This window comes from Rhinoraja longicauda, chromosome 14 (genome assembly GCF_053455715.1).
Source record: "Rhinoraja longicauda isolate Sanriku21f chromosome 14, sRhiLon1.1, whole genome shotgun sequence".
NCBI classification, from domain to species: Eukaryota; Metazoa; Chordata; class Chondrichthyes; order Rajiformes; family Arhynchobatidae; genus Rhinoraja; species Rhinoraja longicauda.
In genome coordinates, this window is record NC_135966.1 from 1,621,559 (window position 1) to 1,646,806 (window position 25,248).

The following is a 25,248-nucleotide window of genomic DNA, read 5'->3' on the forward strand; positions in this document are numbered from 1 at the left end:
GGCACTCTGCCTACCCACACTGACCACGGCACTCTGCCTACCCACACTGATCATGGCACTCTGCCCACTCACACTGACCACTGCACTGGGCTGAGAGACCCCACTGGACTCATGCCACTGATGGCCCTCACCCTCACCCCTGCACCCATCACCTTTCTGCCTCGTGTATCTGTAGCAGGGGGTTATATTTTATTTGTTAAGGCCACAAGAAATGAAGTGCCCCCACCCCCCCAGTCCCTGCATCAATGTGTCCTCCTCTGTAGAGAGGAACTGCAGATGCTGGTTTACACCCAAGATAGACACAGTCTGAAGAAGGGTCTCGCCCACCACTGCCCACTCCTCCTCTCCAGAGATGCTGCCGGTCCCACTGAGTTTACTTCTGCATTGTGTGTCTGTCTTTAAGTGCCGCCTCTCCTCTCCGTGTCTGAACGCCCCACCTTGGCAGGCTGGCACTGAATTTACCCAGTTGTTGAATTTCCAATCTTCTCCTGAGCTGCCGGGCACCGCTCTGCCCCTAGACGTTCCGCTTGCCCGGTTGTTCTTGTCCTGCGATACGTGATGTAGGGTTGAGGGGGGTCTTTGTGTTAGGGAGAGGACAGTAAGAAGAAAAAAGCAGAAAGGATGGACACAAAACGCTGGAGTAACTCAGTGGGTCAGGCAGCATCTGTGGAGAACATGGATAGATGACGTTTCACAGAGTGCTGGAGTAACTCAGGGGGTCAGGCAGCATCTGTGGAGAACATGGATAGGTGACGTTTCACAGAGTGCTGGAGTAACTCAGGGGGTCAGGCAGCATCTGTGGAGAACATGGATAGGTGACATTTCACAGAGTGCTGGAGTAACTCAGCGGGTCAGGCAGCATCTGTGGAGAACATGGATAGGTGACGTTTCACAGAGTGCTGGAGTAACTCAGCGGGTCAGGCAGCATCTGTGGAGAACATGGATAGGTGACGTTTCACAGAGTGCTGGAGTAACTCAGCGGGTCAGGCAGCATCTGTGGAGAACATGGATAGGTGACGTTTCACAGAGTGCTGGAGTAACTCAGCGGGACTGTTAAACTAGTCCCAGCTGCCTGCATGTGATCCATATCCCTCCGTTCCCTGCTTATCCATGTTCCTGTCTAAAAGCCCCTTAAACGCCACTATTGTATCTGCTCCCACCACCATCCCCAGCAATTTGGAATCTGCAAATACATACTTCTTTGAAATTGTCAAATGTTATCCCTTGTATTCTCTGTGACAATCAGGACACTATTCCAGTCGTTCAAATCCATATCACCCAGTGTTAGTGATGAAAGGAATTAGCAATGGGAAAGTGCTGCTCCCACCACACGCAGCAAACCAAATGTCGTCTGTTTAAACTCTGCCCCTCTCACCGTAAACCTCCGCCCTCTCGTCTTTGACGTTTCCACCAAAGGGGAAGAGGGGTTTGACTGTCTAAAGCCACTGAGTTAAATGTGCTTGTTCAGATCTACAACATGATGCAAAGTGCTGGAGTAACTCAGCGGGTCAGGCAGCGTCTCGGGAGAGAAGGAATGGGTGACGTTTCTTTTGAAGAAGGGTCTCGACCCGAAACGTCACCCATTCCTTCTCTCCCGAGATGCTGCCTGACCCGCTGAGTTACTCCAGCATTTTGTGTCTACCTTCGATTTTAACCAGCATCTGCAGTTTTTTTCCTCTACAACATTGAAACATAGAAAATAGGTGCAGGAGGAGGCCATTTGGCCCTTGGAGCCAGCACCGCCATTGCTCTACAATCATCTACAATTAGTAACCCGTGCCTGCCTTCTCCCCATATCCCTTGATTCCACTAGCCCCTAGAGCTATGACATAGAGTAAGGCCTGAATTTTGACTTAGAAGGCTTAGGAATTTCAGCATGTACCCAACACTCACAACAAACATCTACTGTGCGCCCTAGAAAGCATTTTACCGGGATGTATCACAGCACGGTTTGGGAACAGCTAAATCCAAGACCGCAAGAAATTGCAGCGAATCGTGGACGTAGCCCAGACCATCACAAAAACCAATCTCCCTTCCATTGACTCCATCTACACCTCACGCTGCCTCGGCAAGGCCAGCAGCCCAGACCATCACACAAACCAACCTCCCTTCCATTGACTCCATCTACACCTCATGCTGCCTCGGCAAGGCCAGCAGCATAATCAAGGACCAGTCTCACCCCGGCCACTCCCTCTTCTCCCCTCTCCCATCGGGCAAGAGGTACAGAAGTGTGAAAACGCACACCTCCAGATTCAGGGACAGTTTCTTCCCGGCTGTTATCAGGCAACTGAACCATCCTACCACAACCAGACAGTCATGCTAAACTACCATCTGCCTCTTTGGTGACCCTCGGACTATCTTTGATTGGACTTTGTAGGCTTTACCTTGCAGTAAACGTTATTCACTTATCTGTACATTGTAAATGGATCGATTGTAATCATATATTGTCTTTTTGCTGACTGGTTAGCACGCAACAAAAGCTTTTCACTGTACCTCGGTACACGTGAACATAAACTAAACTGGACTAAACCGTAATACTTGTGGTCAGTGACAATTGCCCATTCATCCATTAGCAATGAATGAATAGCGCAGGAGGATGAGGGGTGATCTTATAGAGGTGTATATAATCATAAGAGGAATAGCTTGGCTAGATGCATGGAGTCTCTTGCCCAAGGGAATCGAGGACCAGAGGACATGGGTTTAAGATGAGGGGGGAAAGATTTAATAGGAGTCTGAGGGGTAACTTTTTCCACACAAAGGGTGGTGGGTGAATGGAACGAGCTGCCAGAGGAGGTAGTTGAGGCTGGGACTATCGCAACATTTAAGAAACAGTTCGACAGGTACATGGATAGGATGGGTTTGGAGGGATATGGACCAAACGCAGGCAGGTAGGACTAGTGTAGATGGGACATGTTGGTCAGTGTGGGCAAGTTGGGGGAAGGGCCTGTTTCCACGCTGTATCACTCTGAGTCTATCTGTGAATGGCTGGAATAGTGTTCTGATTGTCACAGAGAATACATAGGGCAAAGCTTCATAATTTCAAAGAAAAAAGGTATTTACACATTTGTTGGCCTGGTGTTGTTCCAAGCTGAACACGTTGAGGTATAGTGTTCTCCTTGTTCAGTCTTTTTCAGTCAGAGAGTTGTGAATCTGTGGAATTCTCTGCCTCAGAAGGCAGTGGAGGCCAATTCTTTGAATGCATTCAAGAAAGAGAGCTAGATAGAGCTCTTAAGGATAGCGGAGTCAGGGGGTATGGGGAGAGGGCAGGAACGGGGTACTGATTGAGAATGATCAGCCATGATCACATTGAATGGCGGTGCTGGCTCGAAGGGCCGAATGGCCTCCTCCTGCACCTATCGTCTATTGTGTCAATGGGCTAGGGTGACAACATTCCCGTTCACACACACTCCACACGTAACGATGTCTTCAGGCTTGCAGCTGAGGTATGGCGGGGGATCGTTGGGGGCAGTTGTCCTTTGTTCAAACATCCCATGATAGTTCTCTTGGTGCACATTATTTAATTTATTGTCACGTGTACTGAGGTACAGTGAAAAGCTTTTGTTGCGTGCTGACCAGTCAGCGGAAAGACAATACATGATTACAATTGAGCCATTTACATGATAAGGGAATTAGAAATGTTGCTGTTGAAGTAGAGATTTAGAGGGGGTGCGGTGGCGTAGCGGTAGAGCTACTGCCTTACAGCGCCAGAGACCCGAGTTTCGATCCTGACTGTCTTTATGGAGTTTGTACGTTCTCCCCGTGACTTGCGTGGGTTTTCTCTGAGATCTTTGGTTTGCACCCACACTCCAAAGACATGCAGGTTTTGTAGGTTAATTGGGTTGGTATAAATGTATAAATTAAACATTGTCCCTAGTGCGTGTCGGGCAGTGTTAGTGTGCAGGAATCGCTGGTCGGCGCGGTCTCGGTGGGCCGAAGGGCCTGTTTCTGCGCTGTTTTAGAAATCTAAAAACTTAAAACTAAATTTAAAAGTGTGGAGCATTTGAAATACATGATTGTAGATCTGCTCCTGTGGCTAGCACGCAAAAAATAGTCGCCTGGGTTGGGCGCCATCTTGGAAGGATTGCCTGACTCATTTTGACTGACTAATGCCACGACTGTTCAAACAAGCATTAGCCATGCAGTCCGATCGCTTATCAATAATTTCTTTCTGACTGCAGTGCTTGCCAGACAAATCATTTTCATCTGGAAGAGGGAACGACTGCTGCCCATTGTTGTCAAACAATGGGATGGTTTGAGTTCAGTTTAGTTTATTGTCACATGTACCAAGGTACAGTGAAAGGCATTTGTTGCGTGCTATACAGTCAACAGAAAGACAACACATGATTACAATCGAGCCGTCCACAGTGTACAGATACCTGATAAAGGAATAACCTTTCGTGCAAGTAGGGTCGCCAACTGTCCCGTATTAGCCGTATGGGACCGCCCTTGTCCCGCATTAGGCCCGAGGGGCGCTGGAGGCCTGGACACTGTAGGCCCGGACAGTGTAGGCCTGGTCACTGTAGGCCCGGACACTGTATACCACAACACTGTCGGCCAGGACGCTGTAGACTTGGTCACTGTAGGCCCGGACGCTGTAGGCCCGGACGCTGTAGGCCCGGACGCTGTAGGCCCGGACGCTGTAGGCCCGGACGCTGTAGACCCGGAGGCCCCGGCGCTGCCTAACGGAGGTTGCGTAGCAACCCGACTCTCGGCCCGGGTGGCCGCCATTGGTGGAACGGGAGCATGTGGCCGCTGGCTGGGTGAGGTCACGTGGGGCGCGGGGCGGTGACGTCACCTCTTGTCCCTTATTTTGGAGTGGGAAAGTTGGCAACCCTAAGTGCAAGGTAAAGCCAGCAAAGTCCGATCAAGGATAGTCCGAGGGTCACCAATGAAGTAGATAGTAGTTCATGAAACTGAAACTAATAGTTCAGGAATGCTCTTTAGATGTGGTAGGATGGTTCAGTTGCTTGAATACTAATTCAGGCAACTTAGATAAACTAAACCAAAGTAATGCACCTCAACGAGTTGAACTCTTATTTCTGTGTTGGAAGGGTGTGATTTCTAGATCTTTGCAAAATATATGTATACATGTATCTTGTTCCAAAAATGCTTGAGAGTGTCATCTTCAACTGTGTTTCAGTACACAAGCTCTCTTTTCCCTTTTCTAATGTAGAAATTCTTGATTAGTGCGGGTGTCAGGGGTTATGGGGAGAAGGCAGGAGAATGGGGTTGAGAGGGAGAGATCGATCAGCCATGATTGAATGGCAGAGTAGACTCGATGGGCCGAACGTCCTAATTCCTGCTCCTGCGACTTATGAAGAAATGTATTTGCACTAATATTACTTGTATTTGTAATCCTAAAGTCTCCCAGTCTAAGTGGAGACACGAAGAGGTGCAGATGCTGGAGGAAAACACAATGTGCTGGAGGAACTCAGCGGGTCAGTCAGCATTTGTGGAGGGAGTACTCCATTACAGAAGGGGGAGGGGTTGTACAGTTTGATAGCCACAGGGAAGAAGGATCTCCTGTGGCGTTCAGTGCTGCATCTCGGTGGGACCAGTCTGTTGCTGAAGGTGCTCCTCAGGTTGGCCAGTGTGTCTGTGGTATAAAATGAGAGATCAATATCTCGCAGGAAGGGTTGGCAGCATTATCATGTTCTTCATAAAGTAGATTCTTTCACATCCATCTCAAAGGACACTCAAGGTCTTGGTTTAATGCTGGTTAACAAAAAAGACACAGAGTACTGGAGTAACTCAGCGGGTCAGGCAGCATCTCTGGAGAACATGGATAGGTGACGTTTCACAGAGTGCTAGAGTAACTCAGCGGGTCAGGCAGCATCTCTGGAGAACATGGATAGGTGACGTTTCACAGAGTGCTGGAGTAACTCAGCGGGTCAGGCAGCATCTCTGGAGAACATGGATAGGTGACGTTTCACAGAGTGCTGGAGTAACTCAGCGGGTCAGGCAGCATCTCTGGAGAACATGGATAGGTGACGTTTCAAGACTGATCGTGTTGGTGGGTGGGGTGGGGAGGTGAAAGCTGTTGGAGAGGAGGGGCAGGGGCGAGAACCAGGGGCCACAGTCTAAGAATAAAGGGGAGGCCATTTAAAACTGAGGTGAGAAGAAACTTTTTCACCCAGAGAGTTGTGAATCTGTGGAATTCTCTGCCACAGAGGGCAGTGGAGGCCGATTCACTGGATGAATTAAAAAAAGAGTTAGATAGAGCTCTCGGGGCTAGCGGAATCGAGGGATACGGGGAGAAGACGGGTGGATTACTGATTGTGGATGATCAGCCATGATCACAACGAATGGCGGTGCTGGCTGGAAGGGCCAAATGGCCTCCTCCTACACCTATTTTCTATGTTTCTATGTTTCTGTGATAGGTGCACACAGGCGTTGAATGTGAAAAGCAGTATTTCTACAGTTTAGCATTCTCTCCCTTCCTCTCTTGCATCTTCTTGTGTCTTGGGTGACTGCCCAGCCCTGCCCTTGCATTGCACAGTGCATGAGAATGACAACCACTTTTCATATCATAAGAAAAAAAAATCTTTGGCAATTTGCTTTTCAAAATACAAAGTTTGTAAAAGCATTAGGTGGAGTTTGGGCTTTTCTCTGGAGCTGTTCAGCTGGATTCTGAGAAACTATATTCTGCACTGATGTGTTTCTGTTTGTTCTGCCTTTTGGACTTGAGTTTAGCTTGAATATATTCATGTATAGTATCTGATTTAATTGGAGATTGGGGCGTCACGGTGGCGCAGCGGTAGAGTTGCTGCATCACAGCGCCAGAGACACGGGTTGGATCCTGACTACGGGTGCTGTCTGTACGGAGTTTGTACAGAGGTTTACTCTATGAATATTTTGATTAGACATGTACCTTCCTTTAATTGTGCAGGTTGGTTGGTCTAGCAAAAAGACCAAAGGATGAGAAGGGATCTTATAGAAACAAATAACATTCTTAAAGTGTTGGACAGGCTAGATGCAGGAAAAATGTTCCCGATGTTGGGGGAGTCCAGAACCAGGGGTCACAGTTTAAGAATAAGGGGTAGTCCATTTAGGACTGAGATGAGGAAAAACGTCTTCACCCAGAGAGTTGTGAATCTGGAATTCTCAGCCGCAGAAGGCAGTGGAGGCCGATTCACTGGATGTTTTCAAGAGAGAGTTAGATTTTGCTCTTAGGGCTAACGGAATCGAGGGATATGGGGAGAAAGCAGGAACGGGGTACTGATTTTGGATGATCAGCCATGATCATATTGAATGGCTGTGCTGGCTCAATGGACCAAATGGCCTCCTCCTGCAGCTATTTTCTATGTTTCTATGAATAAAATATTATGCTAGAAATCTAAACTAATATTCAGAAAACAGAGGAATTAAAAAACACCTGAGGTTAAGATTGAAATTTGAAAGCATTAATGGTTCAGGTTTATTATTATCACCTGTACTGGGGTACAGTGAAAAGCTTTGTTTTGCTTGTGGCCAAACAGATCAGATAATAACACATAAATACAATCAGGTCAAACTCCAGTACAACAGGTAGAGCCAAGGGGGAGATACAGAGTGCAGAATATAGTTCTCAGCATTGTAGCGCATCAGTTCCACAGACAAAGTCCAATATCCGCAATGGGGTAGAGGTGAATCGGACAGTGCCCTAGCTTATGGAAGGGCCGTTCAGAAGCCTGATCACAGAGGGGAAGAAGCTGTCCCTGAGTCTGGTGGTGCGCGCTTTCATATAGGAGGAGGGAGACGAAGAAAAATATTTTGATGTAGACACTTACCCTGAACAGGAAAACAAAATATCAAGCTTGGAGGATAAAACAAAGTAACAGGATTACAGGATACACTTTTTTACCCTGAGGGGCTGTTGTCTTTTTAAAGGGTTTGAGATGCAGGTGAATGTTAAAAATAAAACGCAGATGGTAAACAAACTCCAGCCTTATAGACAATAGGTGCAGGAGGAGGCCATTTGGCCCTTCGAGCCAGCACCGCCATTCAATGTGATCATGGCTGATCATTCTCAATCAGTACCCCGTTCCTGCCTTCTCCCCATACCCCCTGACTCCGCTATCCTTAAGAGCTCTATCTAGCTCTCTCTTGAATGTATTCAGAGAATCGGCCTCCACTGCCCTCTGAGGCAGAGAATTCCACAGATTTCCACAGATGCACATTGTAGTGCACAATGCGCTGATACTTCACTGTGCCACAAAGCTGAGAGAATAAAAGTTCATGTACATTATACAACCGGCATGGTGGCACAGCGGTAGAGTTGCTGCCTCACAGCGCCAGAGACCCGGGTTCCATCCTGACTACGGGCGCTGTCTGTACAGAGTTTGTACGTTCTCCCCATGACCTGTGTGGGTTTTCTCCGGGTGCTCCTGTTTCCTCCCACGCTCCAAAGACGTGCAGGTTTGTAGGTTATTTAGCTTTGGTAAAATTGTAAATTGTCCCAAGTGTGTGTTGAACAGTGTTAATGTGCGGGGATCGTTGGTCGGCACGGACTTAGTGGGCCGAAGGGCCTGTTTCCGCGCTGTATCTCTAAAGTCTATAGACAACATGTGTTGTCCTTGACAAAATCCCAGAGAGAGTATTTTGTGAATTGTCAAAAAACAAAGTGCTGGAAGAACCCAGTGGGTCAGGCAGCATCTGTGGAAGGAAAGGATAGATAAAACTGGTAGGTACTTAATGGACAAGTGAAAAACAATGGAAGATGGTCATTGCACATATCATTGCATGAGGTATAAGAGCAGCATATTCAGCCAAAGCTGTGTAACTTGTGTTATAGAAACAATCTGGTGTGAGGTGTTGCACATTGGAAGGTCGAATGGAATGGGGAAGGACATGGTTAATGGCAGGGACCTTAACAGTTTTAATATTCAGAGGGAACTTGGGTCTAATTATATAGCTCTCCGTAATTGGCAATACAAGTAGATTGAGTGGTAAAGAGGGCATTTGGTGTGCTTGCCTTCATCGTTCGGGGCATTGTAGGATGTAAGGTTGTAGCTTTATAAGCCCTTGTTCAGACTGCTTGTGGAGTATTGCTTGCAGTTCTGATCGCCCGATTAAAGGAAGGATGAGGAAGTTCTGGAGAGGGTGTATCGAAGTTATAGGAGCAGAATTAGGCCATTCGGCCCATCAAGTCTATGCCATTCAGTCATAGCTGATCTATCTCCTCCTCCTAACCCCATTCTCCTGCCATAACCCCTGACACCCGTACTAATCAAGAATCCATCTATCTCTGCCTTAAATATATCCACTGACTTGTGGCCTCCACAGCCGTCTGTGGCAAAGAATTCCACAGATTCACCACCCTTAAATTAACCCCGTTCTCCTGCCTTCTCCCCATAACCCCAGACACTGCTGATTTACATGAATGCTGCCTGGATTAATAATAATAATAATAATAATACATTACATTTATATAGCGCTTTTCATATACTCAAAGATGCTTTACAGCAATTTAGAGAACATAGGGAAGTGAATAAATAGATAAATAAGTAAACGAACAGAGAAAGGAGACAGAGGGTGGGGTGACCTTCAGTGGTTGAAGGCAGTGCTGAATAGGTGAGACTTCAGTGATTAGAGGGTATTAGCCATAAGGAGAGGTTTGGTCAAACTGGGATAGATTTCTCTGGAGCATCAGAGGTTGAGGGGAGACCTGATAAAAGCATAGAAGATTAAGGGAAGTACAGATAAGGTCGGAACCTTTTTTTTTCAGGGTGGAAATGTCAAAAACTGGAGGGCATAGCTTTAAGGCGAGAGGGTGGTGGGGGCCTGGAGTGGTGGTGGGGGCCTGGAGTGGTGGTGGGGGCCTGGAGTGGTGGTGGGGGCCTGGAGTGGTGGTGGGGGCCTGGAGTGGTGGTGGGGGCCTGGAGTGGTGCTGGGGGCCTGGAGTGGTGGTGGGGGCCTGGAGTGGTGGTGGGGGCCTGGAGTGGTGGTGGGGGCCTGGAGTGGTGGTGGGGGCCTGGAGTGGTGGTGGGGGCCTGGAGTGGTGGTGGGGGCCTGGAGTGGTGGTGGGGGCCTGGAGTGGTGGTGGGGGCCTGGAGTGGTGGTGGGGGCCTGGAGTGGTGGTGGGGGCCTGGAGTGGTGGTGGGGGCCTGGAGTGGTGGTGGGGGCCTGGAGTGGTGGTGGGGGCCTGGAGTGGTGGTGGGGGCCTGGAGTGGTGCTGGGGGCCTGGAGTGGTGCTGGGGGCCTGGAGTGGTGGTGGGGGCCTGGAGTGGTGGTGGGGGCCTGGAGTGGTGGTGGGGGCCTGGAGTGGTGGTGGGGGCCTGGAGTGGTGGTGGGGGCCTGGAGTGGTGGTGGGGGCCTGGAGTGGTGCTGGGGGCCTGGAGTGGTGCTGGGGGCCTGGAGTGGTGCTGGGGGCCTGGAGTGGTGCTGGGGGCCTGGAGTGGTGCTGGGGGCCTGGAGTGGTGCTGGGGGCCTGGAGTGGTGGTGGGGGCCTGGAGTGGTGGTGGGGGCCTGGAGTGGTGGTGGGGGCCTGGAGTGGTGGTGGGGGCCTGGAGTGGTGGTGGGGGCCTGGAGTGGTGGTGGGGGCCTGGAGTGGTGGTGGGGGCCTGGAGTGGTGGTGGGGGCCTGGAGTGGTGGTGGGGGCCTGGAGTGGTGGTGGGGGCCTGGAGTGGTGGTGGGGGCCTGGAGTGGTGGTGGGGGCAGTTGCTACAGCCACATTTTAGATATTGGATATGCAGGGAATGGAGGGATATGGATCATGTGTAGGCCGAGGAGTTTAGTTTAACTCTGTACCATGTTCAGCACAGACATTGTGGGCCGAAGGGCCTGTTCCTGTGCTGTATTCTATATAATATAATACTAGATACAATTCTCATATTGGTTGGCAAGATTTGGGGTGATAACTGGATTACTAATCCTCGTTTTTGGAATAGTTTGAGAACTCCCACTCTCACAAAGTCTTTTCCATTAAGTTCTGAAAGGAAGATTATTCACACCTTTCTTTGCAGTTCTAATTTAATTATCAGATGCTAATCACTTCATTTTGTGGTATAGATTAACTGAGTTTGCAAATTTGCACTATTTTCTAAGGGTGGAAGGGTTTGCATTGGATGTACTGGATATTTCACAGTGTAGTTAATTAACTTTTCCTAATCAATTGAGACAATCTCATCTGGTTCATCTGAAACAAAATTGTTGATGATTCTTGAAATTAAGATAGTTCAGTGGTAACAGTTTAATCAGAACCTCAATTTTTATACAATCTTTAATACAATCTCAAAAATCTTAAAGGGTGTTCATGATGTCTGTGGAGAGGATGTTCCCAACATTGGGAGAGTCTAGGACTAGAGGGCATAGTCTTAGAATTAAAGGAATTAGGAAGGAGATGAGGAGAAATGTATTTAGTCAGAGGTTGGTGAATCTGTGGAATTCTTTGCCACAGAAGGCTGTGGAGGTGAAGTCAGTGAATATATTTAAGGCAGAGAGAGATAGATTCTTGATTAGTACGGGTGTCAGGGGGTATGGGGAGAAGGCAGGAGAATGGGGTTAGGAGGGAGAGATAGATCATCCATGATTGAATGGCGGAGTAGACTTGATGGGCCGAATGGCCGATTTCTACTCCTATCACAAGACCTTATTTAATGTTGAAGCCAAACAGTGGAGGATATGGATTTAGTGATTGATTAGAGTGGTTGCCTTCTAGTTAACTCAGCTGTTTAGACTATTTACTGTTGCAGATCTATATAGGAAGGATATTATTAAATTGGAAAGGGTGTGGATAAGATTGACCAGGGTGTTACCTGGGCTTGTGGGCTGGAGTTACAGGGAGAAGTTGGATAGGCTGGGACTTTTTTCTTTGGAGCGTAGGAGACTGAGGGGTGACCTCATTGTGGTGTACAAGATCATGAGTAATGTGAACGTTCACAGTCTTTTTCTCAGGGTGGATGGTTTCTAAAACTAGAGGGCGGGGGCTGAAGGTGAGAGGGGAGAGATTGTGAAGGATATTGTGAGGGCCGCTTTGCATCTTCCCGATTCCCTGTTAAAGTTCTTTCCTGCTGCCATCTTACTCCTCAAAGGCCCTGTCCAATTTCAGCGCGCCAACCAGGAGGACAGGGGAATTGTGTACAGAGTAAGGCCAGTGAAGCAAAAGGCCGAATTTGTGTTTATACAATTTGCTTACGCGTTAGTGAAATTGTGTTCCAGTTGACGTGATTGGATTTGGGAATTTGGGAAATTTCATGGAAAGGATTGTGCACGAACCAGATGTCTCATGTTACCGAGATCTGGAATTGTGCGTAAGTAGGTTTGACAGTAATATACTTAGTTGTTGAATGAATAAACACAGAGCTGTTTCAGCCAAGGTCCCATTGTCCTCCAAGAATTGACTTTTGTGCAATTGATCCAGATCCCTTGTCATTACATGAGCTTTCTGATCTTTCTTTGTTAGGCTTTTCATTGTGATGTAGATCCCAGTGTGGTTTGGATCACATTATTTTTTTGTTCGTCATCTGGGAGGTCATTCATCTTTCTCCAACAAAGTAATTTAAAAAATATATACTCGAGATAACCTGGAAAATAGCGTTGCAGATAGACACAGTGGTGAAAGGAGGGAACTGAGTACAGAAATTGAGAGATTATATTACAGTTGAACAAGACATTGGTGAGGCCGCACTTGAAGTACAGTGTTCAGTTTTGGTCCCTGCTCTAGGAAGGATATCATAGAAACATAGAAAATAGCTGCAGGAGGAGGCCATTTGACTTAGCATTCCATGTGATCATGGCTGATCATCCAAAATCAGTACCCCGTTCCTGCATTTTCACCATATCCCTCGATTCCGTTAGCCGCAAGAGCTAAATCTAACTCTCTCTTAGATTCAGTCTGAAGAAGGGTCTCGACCCGAAACGTCACCCATTCCTTCTCTCCCGAGATGCTGCCTGACCTGCTGGGTTACTCCAGCATTTTGTGAATAAATACCTTCGATTTGTACCAGCATCTGCAGTTATTTTCTTATACTAACTCTCTCTTAAATGCATCCAGTGAATTGGCCTCCAATACCTTCTGTGGCAGAGAATTCCGCAGATCCACAACTCTCTGCGTGAGAATGTCATGAAGTTGGAAAGAGTGCAGAGAAGATTTACGAGATCTTTGCCAGGACTCGAGGGCCTGCGCTGTAGGAAGTGGTTCGAGGACTCGATTCCTCGGAGCGCAGGAGTTTGAGGATGATCTTATTGAGGTGTAACTCGTGCTTCTTCAGAGTGGTTGCCCATTGATGTGAACTCAGCTCCTTCACAGAGCCAGGAACTCTGCCAGGTCTATACCTCACGATTCCCAAGAGCCTGTAATAAACAGAGATCGCTCATTGAATTCTTTGCAGCAATTTTATTTCATTGAAAAAAATCCACTGTGTGGTTTATGTTATTGAGACTACACAATTAGGTAATTTAATACTAAAGTGATTTATTGTAAGGTGATATCCACCCATTATCCTATAGACTTGTCACGAGTCGCAAGCTTGGAATTGGAGGCTTTTTACAAAACAACGTTACATATGATTTATTAATTTTTTCATTTCCAAACTTTGTTTTGTGCATCACGTTTTCATTGATCAGAAAATAAAGTTTATTTTTTCTCTTGGGCCTGAAAATATACTGTATGTTCCCATTGCAAAGTAGAGGCATGGAGTCGTGCAGTATGGAAATAGGCCCTTCGACCCAACAATAGACACAAAATGCTGGAGTAACTCAGCGGGTCAGGCAGCATCTGTGGAGAACATGGATAGGTGACGTTTCACAGAGTGCTGGAGTAACTCAGCGGGTCAGGCAGTATCTGTGGAGAACATGGATAGGTGACGTTTCATAGAGTGTTGGAGTAACTCAGCGGGTCAGGCAGCATCTGTGGAGAGAAGGAATGGGTGACGTTTCAGGTCGAGACCCTTCTTCAGACCTGAATTCTCGACCCGAAACGTCGCCCATTCCATCTCTCCAGTGATGCTGCCTGTCCCGCTGAGTTACTCCAGCATTTTGTGTCTATCTTCGGTTTAAATCAGCATCTGCTGTTCCTTCCTACATCCTTCTACCAACGTCCATGCCAACCAAGATGTCCCATCTAAGCAGTTCCCATGTCCCTATAGTTGGCCCATGTAACTCGAAACCTTTTCCGTTCATGTAAAAATGGTGAACCAATCCATTTTCCAAGGTAGAGACAGAGTGCTGGAGTAACTCAGCGGGACAGGCAGCATCTGTGGCGAACATGGATAGGTGACGTTTCACAGAGTGCTGGAGTAACTCAACAGGTCAGGCAGCATCTTTGGAGAGAAGGAATGGGTGACGTTTCGGGTCGAGACCCTTCTTCAGACCCGAATTCTCGACCCGAAACGTCAGCCATACCTTCTCTCCAGAGATGCTGCCTGTCCCGCTGAGTTACTCCAGCTTTTTATGTCTATCTACAGTGTACAGCAGCACCTGCAGTTCCTTCACTGACATTCCGTTTCTATCCGTGAACATTGCAGGAGAGTGAATGCTTGGCTGTTGCGTTTCACTTTACTCTGACAGCGATGGTGATGCACTCGATGTGCCATCTTCGTGTCGGTCTTAACTTTGGGCAGCTAATCATGGGCTTAATTGATGTTTCAGTAATTACATGCTAATGTGCCTGTGTGTGCAGTTGAACTGGTGCAAAACACAGGTTGGCGTTAATTAGAGTAAGTCTTGCCTTGGTAGCAGTGGCTACACAGCAGTGTGTGTGGCAACTCATGCACCCATTGATGTGAGCTCAGCTCCTTCACAGAGCCAGGAACTCTGCCAGGTCTATGCCTCACGATTCCCCAGAGCCTGTAATAAACGGAGATCGCTCATTTAATTATTTTCAGCAATTTTATTTCATTGAAAAAAATCCACTGTGTGGTTTATGTTATCGAGACTACACAATTAGGTAATTTAATACTAAAGTGATTTGTTGTAAGGTGATATCCACCCATTATCCTGTAAACTTGTCACGAGTCGCAAGCTTGGAATTGGAGGCTTTGTGCAAAACCACGTTACATATGATTTATTTATTTTGTCATTTCCAAACTTTGTTTCGTGCATCACGTTTTCATTGATCAGAAAATAAAATTTATTTTTTCTCTTGTGCCTGAAAATATAATACATCGATCAGTCAAAACATTATAGAACTCTTAAGGATAGCGGAGTCAGGGGGTACGGGGAGAGGCAGGAACGGGGTACTGATTGAGAATGATCAGCCATGATCACATTGAATGGCGGTGCTGGTTCGAAGGGACGAATGGCCTCCTCCTGCACCTATTGTCTATTGTCTATTATGGCCACCTGCCTAATATGCTGTTGGTCCTCCGTGTGCAGCCCCATACGCAGCAGGGTGCGATGCTCTGTGTATTGTGACACATTCCTCCCGTGACCACTGTTAACATTTTCTGTGACTTGTGAAAATAATTTTCTGTGACTTGTTCCGTCGGTCTTCAACATCATCAAGGACCAGTCTCACCCCGGCCACTCCCTCTTCTCCCCTCTCCCATCGGGGCAAGAGGTACAGAAGTGTGAAAACGCACACCTCCAGATACAGGGACAGTTTCCTCCCGGCTGTTATCAGGCAACTGAACCATCCTCTCACCAACGAGAGAGCGGTGCTGAACCACCATCTACCCAATGGGAGACCCTTGGACAATCTTTAATCAGACTTTACTGGACTTTATCTTGCACTAAACATTATACCCTTTAACCTGCACCTGTATCTGTAGACTGTGCGTGGCCTGATTGTGATCATGTGTAGTATATTTGGAGTTTGTATGTTCTCCCTGTGACCATGTGGGTTTTCTCCAGGGGCTCCGGTTTCCTTCCATGTGCCAATGATGTGCAGGTTTGTAGGTTAAATGACTTCGGTAATATTGCAAATTGCCTCCAGTGTGTGTAGGATAGTGCCAGTGTACGGGATGATTGCTGGTTGGCCTGGACTCGGTGGGCCAAAGGGCCAGTTTACACCCTGTATCTCTAAAGTGTAAAGTGTAAAGGAAACCTTTGTCTAAACCTCTGCTCCTGGTTAACACAGAGTGTTCTCTGTTCAACACACGTGCATGTGTAAGTGTGGTTGACCATTCGCCATGTTTCCATTTAATGATGATTCTTACTTGCGTTCCAGTGCACCGCAAGTATTGATGCGAGTAAAAGAAAATCTGTTGTATTCGAACAGGTACATGGATAGGGCAGGTTTGGAGGGATGTGGACCAAACACAGGCAGGTGGGACTAGTGTAGCTGGGACATGTTGGTCGGTGTGGGCAGGTTGGGCCGAAGGACCTGTTTCCACACTGTATCACTCTGTGACTCTATGAAGGGCCTGTTTCCAGACTGTATTACTCTGTGACTCTATGAAGGGCCTGTTTCCACACTGTATCACTCTGTGACTCTCTGACAGCCCCTGTAAACAAGGCTGTGTGGAGATTACGGATGCACATCGTGTGGATAAGTGGACAGATATTTCTGCATTCACCATATTTTGTCTCTTGCCTTCCAGGGGGAGTGTCGGGACAGGTGAGGTGCTTCCTACCTGGCGGAGGTGAAACACTTCTTACCTGAGGCCGCTAACTCCGAAAAACAGTAAGTACATAGATCCCACGATGCTCTACCATTTATCACAACTGTGTGTGTGTGTGTGTGTGTGTGTGTGTGTGTGTGTGTGTGTGTGTGTGTGTGTGTGTGTGTGTGTAAATACTTTCCGAACAATAACTACACTTGGGAAACAAAGGGACATTTGTCAGGGGCATCCGCGATAATGATGCCACAGACATCACACTCTATTGTGGAGAGCCAAACCCTGCTCACTTTTAATCAACATTCCATCAGCTGCGAGACGTGAGGGAAGCTTCTCATTAATCTCTTTCTCTGCTGTAAGACGGGCTTTTCCTGTCTCCAGTTCAAATTGTATCTTGCAGTCACTGTCACTTCTGAAAGATGGCACTGCATACAGTTTTAATTGATCACGGAGACGTTTTGTAAACGCTACCACCAAACCTCTCCTCAGCCTGGACACTGTGTACGATATTCTACTGTAGAAACAAGGAATTGCAGATGCCGGGGTACAAACAAAGACACAAAGTGCTGGAGTAACTCAGCCGGTCAGGCAGCATTTCTGGAGAACATGGATAGGTGACGTTTCACAGAGTGCTGGAGTAACTCAGCGGGTCAGGCAGCATCTGTGGAGAACATGGATAGGTGACGTTTCACAGAGTGCTGGAGTATCTCAGCGGGTCAGGCAGCATCTGTGGAGAACATGGATAGGTGACGTTTCACAGAGTGCTGGAGTAACTCAGCAGGTCAGGCAGCATCTGTGGAGAACATGGATTGGTGACGTTTCACAGAGTGCTGGAGTAACTCAGCAGGTCAGGCATCATCTGTGGAGAACATGGATTGGTGACGTTTCAGAGTGCTGGAGTAACTCAGCGGGTCAGGCAGCATCTGTGGAGAACATGGATAGGTGACGTTTCACAGAGTGCTGGAGTATCTCAGCGGGTCAGGCAGCATCTGTGGAGAACATGGATAGGTGACGTTTCACAGAGTGCTGGAGTAACTCAGCTGGTCAGGCAGCAATGGTTCAATGGTACTTCATAGGTTCATAAGTGATAGGAGAAGAATTAGGCCATTCGGCCCATCAAGTCTACTTCGCCCTTCAATCATGGCTGATCTATCTCTCCCTCCAAACCCCATTCTGCTGCCAGCTCCCCAATAACCCCTGACACCCGCACTATATGTGTCTCTTGTACCGAGCTACAGTGAAATTCATTGCTGGATTATGTTCAATGGTTCAATGGTCCTTTGTTGTCACGTGTTCCCAGGTACAGTGAAATGTGATTTGCCAATGGTCATACAAAAAAAAGGAACAAGATACAAAACTACATAAAGATTAAACATAGACTTAAACAGCCACCACAGCGGCCTGTACACACACACACACACACACACACACACACACACACACACACACACACACACACACACACACACACACACACACACACACACACACACACACACACACACACACACACACACACACACACACACACACACACACACACACACACACACACACACACAACCCCCCCCCCCCCCATCCCTCCCTCCCTCCCCACTCGCTCCACACTCCGGGATGTCGGAGTATGGACTGAAGCAAGAAGGGCTTCTTGGAGAAGAAGAGCTGCCTTAAATGTAGTTGTCTGGTTGAGTAACTGTAGTAGGATGAAGACTATTCCATGCTTTAATTGTGCGAGGGAGGAATGAATCGCTACACACATCTGTCTTGATAGCTGGTGTCTCAAATTGAATCGAATGCCCTCGTCTACACAAACACAGAGATCACTGCACTCACGGCACTCCCCCCGAGTCAGTACAAGTATCACTATACATCAGCACTTAGATACACCTTAAAAGGGACCACATCACCCCGATTCTGGCCTCTCTCCACTGGCTCCCAGTACGGTACAGAATCAACTTCAAGCTCCTCCTATTCACATACAAAGCCCTAAATGGGCTTGCCCCCCCCCCCCCCCCCCCCCCCCCATATCAAAAGTCTTTTAACCCACCACTCTATCTCCAGGTCCCTCAGGTCGGCCGACTTGGGGCTACTCACTATCCCGCGGTCCAGGCTTAAGCTCAGGGGTGACCGTGCTTTTGCAGCTCCTAGACTGTGGAACAGCATCCCTCTCCCCATCAGAACTGCCCCCTCCATCCACTCCTTTAAGTCCAGGCTCAAAACCTATTTCTACTCCCTAGTGTTTGAGGCTCTCTGAGGGGGCGCTGTGAACTGTTTATGTATGTGCTGTTATGTTTGTGTGCCATTGTGTGTTCGTTCTTAGTACCTGAACTGATGTACAGCACTTTGGTCAACGTGGGTTGTTTTTAAATGTGCTATACAAATAAAATTGACTTGACTTGACCTTAGATGGGCACCTCAGATACAAGGGTATAGCATTAGTACACTGAGACAGTGTACAGAGTTTACTAACTTTACTAACTCCGGCATTCCCCACTCTCTATCCCTCCCCCTCCTAAGCCACACCAGCTTCTCGTTCTCACCCAACCCACAGCCTGGTTCCTTCATCATCGTTACTTTTTTGCATATTTTTCATTCATTGTTTTTTATCTCGACATCGCAGTCTATATCTCTCATTTCCCTTTTCTCTAACTAGTCCGAAGAAGGGTTTGGACCTGAAACGTCACCCATTCCTTCTCTCCAGAGATGCTGCCTGTCCCGCTGAGCTACTCCAGTGTTTTGTGTCTACCTTTAGTGTAAACCAGCGTCTGCAGTTCTCTCCTACACATTACACAGCGTAGCCAGTTTGGCACCATTTTACAAGTCCTAGTTGTTGTAGGTGCAGAGTTCTTGACCTGATGTAGACACAAAATGCTGGAGTATTTCAGTGGTTCGGGCAGCATCTCTGGAGAGAAGGAATGGGTGACCTTTTGTGTCCAATCTGAAGAAGGGTCTCGACCCAAAACGTCACCTATTCCTTCTCTGTAGAGATGTTGCCTGCCCTGATGAGTTACTCCAGCATTTTGTGTCTATCTTCAGTAATAGACAATAGGTGCAGGAGGAGGCCATTCGGCCCTTCGAGCCAGCACCGCCATTCAATGTGATCATGGCTGATCATTCTCAATCAGTACCCCGTTCCTGCCTTCTCCCCCAACATTGGGAACGTTTCCTGCCTCTAACGTGTCCAATCCCCTAATAATGTTATACGTTTCGATAAGATCTCCTCTCATCCTTGTAAATTCCAGTGTATACAAGCCTAGTCGCTCCACTCTTTCAACATATGACAGTCCCGCCATTCTGGGAATTAACATAGTAAAACCTACGCTGCACGCCCTCAATAGCAATAATATCCTTCCTCAAATTTGGAGACCAAAACTGCACACAGTACTCCAGGTGCGGTCTCACTAGGGCCCTGTACAACTGCAGAAGGACCTCTTTGCTCCTATACTCAACTCCTCTTGTTATGAAGGCCAACATTCCGTTGGCTGTCATAACAGTTATCTCCCTTTCTTCCCTTGTACTGCAGAGAAGAGGTGAATTTTATGTTGAACACAATAGTTTATGTTTAACTCCCTGACTTTACATTTCGGTCCCGTACACTGTGACAAAGTTGATTAGATTACTACAGTCGTCAAATAAAACTGGATGATTTGCACGTTTTGTACTAGTGCCCTTTTAATCATTCATTAGCTTGCAGTGCGATCAATACCAATGCTGTAATGGCTTTTTAGGCCGCTAGTAAATCTCTCTACTATCACGGAGATTCTAAACAAGAATTATTTCCATTTGGTCCTTGGCAGCAAATTTCAGTGCAGTGAGGTCGATGCCTGTTGTGAGCTGGACTTCCTTCCTTACCTTCCGACTGCTGGAGAAAAAAGAAGGGGGAGATTAGGGTGGCCAACTTCCTCACTCCCAAATATGGGACAAGGTGACGTCACCGCCCCGCGCCCCACGTGACCTCACCCAGCCAGCGGCCACGCGCTCCCACTCCATCCATGCCGGCCGCCCGGGCCGGGAGGCGGGTTGCTATGCAACCTCCTTTAAGCAGTGCCCGGGTCTCTCGGCCTAGACTGTCCGGAGCTAAAGTGTCGGAAACCTAGAGTGTCAGGACCTAAACTGTCAGGACCTAAACTGTCGGGGCCTACAGCATCCGGGCCTACAGCGCCGTGCGGGCTTACAGCGTCCAGGCCTACAGTGTGCGGGCCTACAGCGCCGTGCGGGCCTACAGCGCCGTGCGGGCCTACAGCGTCCGGGCCTACAGCGCCGTGCGGGCCTACAGCGCCGTGCGGGCCTACAGCGCCGTGCGGACCTACAGCGCCCCCCGGGCCTACAGCGCCCCCCGGGCCTACAGCGCCCCCCGGGCCTACAGCGCGCCCCGGGCCTAAAGTGTGCTGGCCTACAGCGCCCCCCCCGGGCCTAATATGGGACAAGGGCGGTCCCGTACAGGACAAACCCATTTAGCCCAAAATACGGGATGGCCCGGCTAATACGGGACAGTTGGCAACCGTAGAAGAGATTGAACTTTTTTTTGCCTTCCATCACAGTGAGGAATGTGGAGGAATCACTGTGGGGGATGTTCATGTTAAAATGTATTTTGTGTGTTCTGTTGCTTTTTATTGGTATGACTATACGGCAAATCAAATTCCTCGTACGTTGCAAAACATACTTGGCTAATAAAGTATGATTATGGTTTAGTTTACTTTAGAGATACAGCGTGGAAACAGGCCCTTCGGCCCACCGAGTCCGCACCGACCAGCGATCCCTGCACACTAACACTATCCTATACACATCTAGAGACAATTTACAATCCTTACCGAAGCCAATTGACCTACAAACCTGCACGTCTTTGGAGTGTGGGAGGAAACCAAAGTTCTCGGAGAAAACCCACGCAGGTCACGGGGAGAACGTACAAACTCCATACAGACAGCACCCGTAGTCAGGATGGAACCCGTGTCCCTGGCGCTGTGAGGCAGCAGCTCTACCCGCTGCGCCACCGTGCCGCCCTTCTGAGAGCTTGAGCTTTCGGTTTATATTTATTGCCGCGTATAATACCGTACATAAACACAATGAAGTCAAACTCCAGTACAACAGGTAGAGCCAAGGGGGAGATACAGAGTGCAGAATATAGTTCTCAGCGTTGTAGCGCATCAGTTCCACAGACACAGTCCAATGTCCGCAATGGGGTAGAGGTGAATCGGACAGTGCCCTAGCTTATGGAAGGGCCGTTCAGAAGCCCGATAACACAGGGGAAGAAGCTGTTTCTGAGTCTGGTGGTGCGCGCTTTCAAGCTTCTGTACCTTCTGCCGGACGGGAGCGGGGAGAAGAAGGAATGACCGGGGTGGGACAAGGCTTGGATTATATCACCTGCTCTCCCGAGGCAGCGTGAAGTGTAGATGGAGTCAGTGGTGGGGAGTGCGGTGTGTGTGATGGGCTGGGCTATAGCTACGACTCTCTGAAGTTTCTTGTGGCCTTGGGCAGGTATGTCCACAAACTAGGCTGTGATTCATCCTGCCACTAAGGTGCATCACGGCTTAGTGTGTCTGTACATCTCCATTTTATTTCAGGTTTGTGGGGACCATGTCAAGTACAGCTGGCGATGACTCTTTATAACTCTTGACTCCTTTAACATCTTGCATTGGACCTACCTGGAACTGATTCAACCTGTTGTGCTTGAGGTTTGGGACTTGTTGCCCTCCCATCTCTCCCTTGCTCCTGTCCTCAGGGTTGGAGCTGGAAGAGACACTCTCTGTCTGTCAGCGTCTGTCAGTGCCAGCTCTGAGAGGGTTACGGTCACACACGAGAATAGCGGTGATCAAAATGAGATGTCTAATAAGGGTCTGGGGACATAGAAGATTGTCGGTTTGGTCAGAGAACGTTGTGAGGAGAGAAAATAAAGCTGTGCTCACTGGATATAAAATAGTGGAAAATCACCAGGCCCAACTCCTGAGGGTTGGACAGTCAGAGGCATGGAAATATTTCATTTTTTTGAATCTTTGTCAATCTTTTAACAAGTGTGATGGTATGTGCTCACTATGGCCCAATCCCTGTGGCCAGGCGGGGGGGGGGGGGGGAGAGAGGGGCAGAGAGAGGGGGGGGGGGAGAGGGGCAGAGAGAGGGGGGGAGGAGAGGGGCAGAGAGAGGGGGGAGAGAGAGGGGGGGGAGAGAGGGGGGAGGGAGAGAGGGGGGGAGGGAGAGGGGGGGGGGAGAGGGGGGAGCCAGAGAGGGGAGCCAGAGAGAGGGGCGAGCGAGAGAGAGGGGCAGAGAGAGAGGGGGGAGGGAGAGAGAGAGGGAGGGAGATATGGGGAAGAGGGAGAGAGATAGGGAAAGAGAGGGAGAGGGGGAGGGAGAGGGAGGGAAAGAGAGCGGGAGAGGGAGGGAGTGAGAGAGGGAAAGGGGGAGGGGGGAGGGGAGACGGGAGACGAGAGAGGGAAAAAGAGAGGGAGAGTTGAACAAATTTAAGGTATGAGTGTCTGTTTGATGACGCGGGGCCCCTACCTGCTGATCACGGGTTGGCAGGGACATGATGGGCCGAATGGCCTCTTTCAATGCTGCATCACTAAGATAAAAACTAAAACTTAAACCACAAAATCTACGCAGGAATATCTTTAGCCAGAGGGTGGTGAATCTGTGGGATTCTTTACCACAGAGGGCTGTGGAGGCCACGTCAGTGGGTATTTATAAAGCAGAGATTGACAGATTCTTGATTAGTAAGGCCATAAGTGATAGGAGCCGAATTAGGCCATTCGGCCCATCAAGTCTACTCCGCCATTCAATCACGGCTGATCTATCTCTCCCTCCTAACCTAATTCTCCTGCCTTCTCCCCATAACCCCTGACACCAGTACTAATCAAGAATCTATCTATCTCTGCCTTAAAAATACCCACTGCCTTGTGGCCTCCACAGCCGTCTGTGGCAAAGAATTCCACAGATTCACCTTCAAAGGGCATCGGAGGTTATGGGCAGAAGGCAGGAGAATGGGGTTGAGAGGGAGAAATAGATCAGCCATGATTGAATGGGGGAGGGGAGACCCGATGGGCTGAATGGCCTAATTCTGCTCGTACGTCTAATGGTCCAATATCATTAGTATCTTTGACATTGGGTAATGATGCTAAGCTGTTGAAAACCACCACATTGGAAAGCACATTTTCGCGAAATCTCTTGATGAAAGTGAAGTTCTGGCTGTGATGAAGTGTGGACGGTTAAAGTGACATTTAACGAGACTAATATGTTCGGACGGGAATGATGTGAGTGGAGCGTTGTCGTTGCCACGGTGGACAGCACTATAGCAGTGGTGACAGATGGGATGAAAGCAGTTTCCATTTTGTGGACATAAGGAGCCTAAATGACATGGATGTGAGCAGCCTAGTGGTGGTTCCCCAGGTGGACATACAGGCCACACAGACCTGCTTATAATGGGGCAGTGATGAACACAGAGTGGATCAGGAGACCTGCCGCTCAAATAGATGGCCACACAGGTGCTATCCGAAGGTGATTCTTTCACAGGAATCTGCCACTGTGGCGACGATATTAAATAAACCATCCGCCCACCCCGCCCACGTCACAGAGTGAGGCCCAGCACAAACTGGGGGAACGTTGACTTCTCCAACTTCAGATAGCTCCTCTGTCCCTCCCTTCCCCTCCTCCTTCCCAGATCTCCCTCTATCTTCCTGTCTCCACCTATATCCTTCCTTTGTCCCACCCCCGACATCAGTCTGAAGAAGGGTCTCGACCCGAAACGTCACCCATTCCTTCTCTCCCGAGATGCTGCCTGACCTGCTGAGTTACTCCAGCATTTTGTGAATAAATCGATTTGTACCAGCATCTGCAGTTATTTTCTTATACTACTGGTTGCTCCACTGCGATTTCTCTTCGAGGTATGTCCACTTTGAAGAAGTTCTCCTCCTCTCTTCGACGAGAGTTCAGTAACATGCTCTCTCGCTGCTCCCCCTCTGTGATTTCTCCTGCCCTCCTACTCTACGACCACATCTTGACCCAGACTCGCTACCACAGCCACATCTGCTTCCTTGGGACTTGCCTGCGCCTCCATCTTCTGCCTCGTGGTTTCCAGCTCCGTTTCCAGACCTCCCAATTCGGACCCAACCCGGACTACCGTCTCCAACAGACCATCTGCCACTTCTCTGAACAGTTTTCTTTCCGTGCCCTGCGTTGTACCCTGGCTGGGATGCGCCGGCACCAGCAGGCCCTCTCTCTCTCTGACTCTCCCACAGCTCCGGGCCTCATTCACCCACACCTGCAACGGGCCCCAACTATACTTCATCCTACGCCGGATCCACGCCCTCAACACTCGATTCTTCACCTACCTGGACTCCACGAAGGCTCGCAAACTATCCCGCCTCCAGACGGATGCCTCCACCGACACTCCTCGGCAGCGACTCGACCACCCGCAACTCGACCGCTGCTCCGCACTGCCGGCCGGCCGGCACACCACGAGGCAGAGGCCCGCGGCGCCATTACTGCCACCAGGTGCAGTACCGCTCCTCACCACCTCCCCGGGGCCGCCGACTGCCGAGGCCTACCTGAGGCCATCACCACCCACCGCCTCCCCGGGGCCGCCGACGCCGACCACCGCATCCCCTGGGCCGTTGCCGCCGACGCCGACCTCCACCGCCTCCCCGGGGCCGCTGCTGCCGACGCCGACCACCGCCTCCCCGGGGCCGCTGCCGCCGACGCCGACCACCGCCTCCCCTGGGCCGCCGACGCCGACCTCCACCGCCTCCCCGGGGCCGCTGATTGCCGAGGCTCACCTGAGGCT

General features: G+C 49.1%; 1 long non-coding RNA gene across 1 annotated transcript in view; it reads left to right on the plus strand.

Moving 5' to 3' along the window:
- LOC144600002 (uncharacterized) overlaps positions 1-25,248 on the plus strand; it is a 269,597-nt gene that overhangs the window by 1,271 nt on the left and 243,078 nt on the right. Inside the window, exon 2 of the long non-coding RNA XR_013548065.1 lies at positions 16,461-16,543. This is a non-coding gene — a long non-coding RNA (uncharacterized LOC144600002). The remainder of the gene's footprint in view (positions 1-16,460; positions 16,544-25,248) is intronic.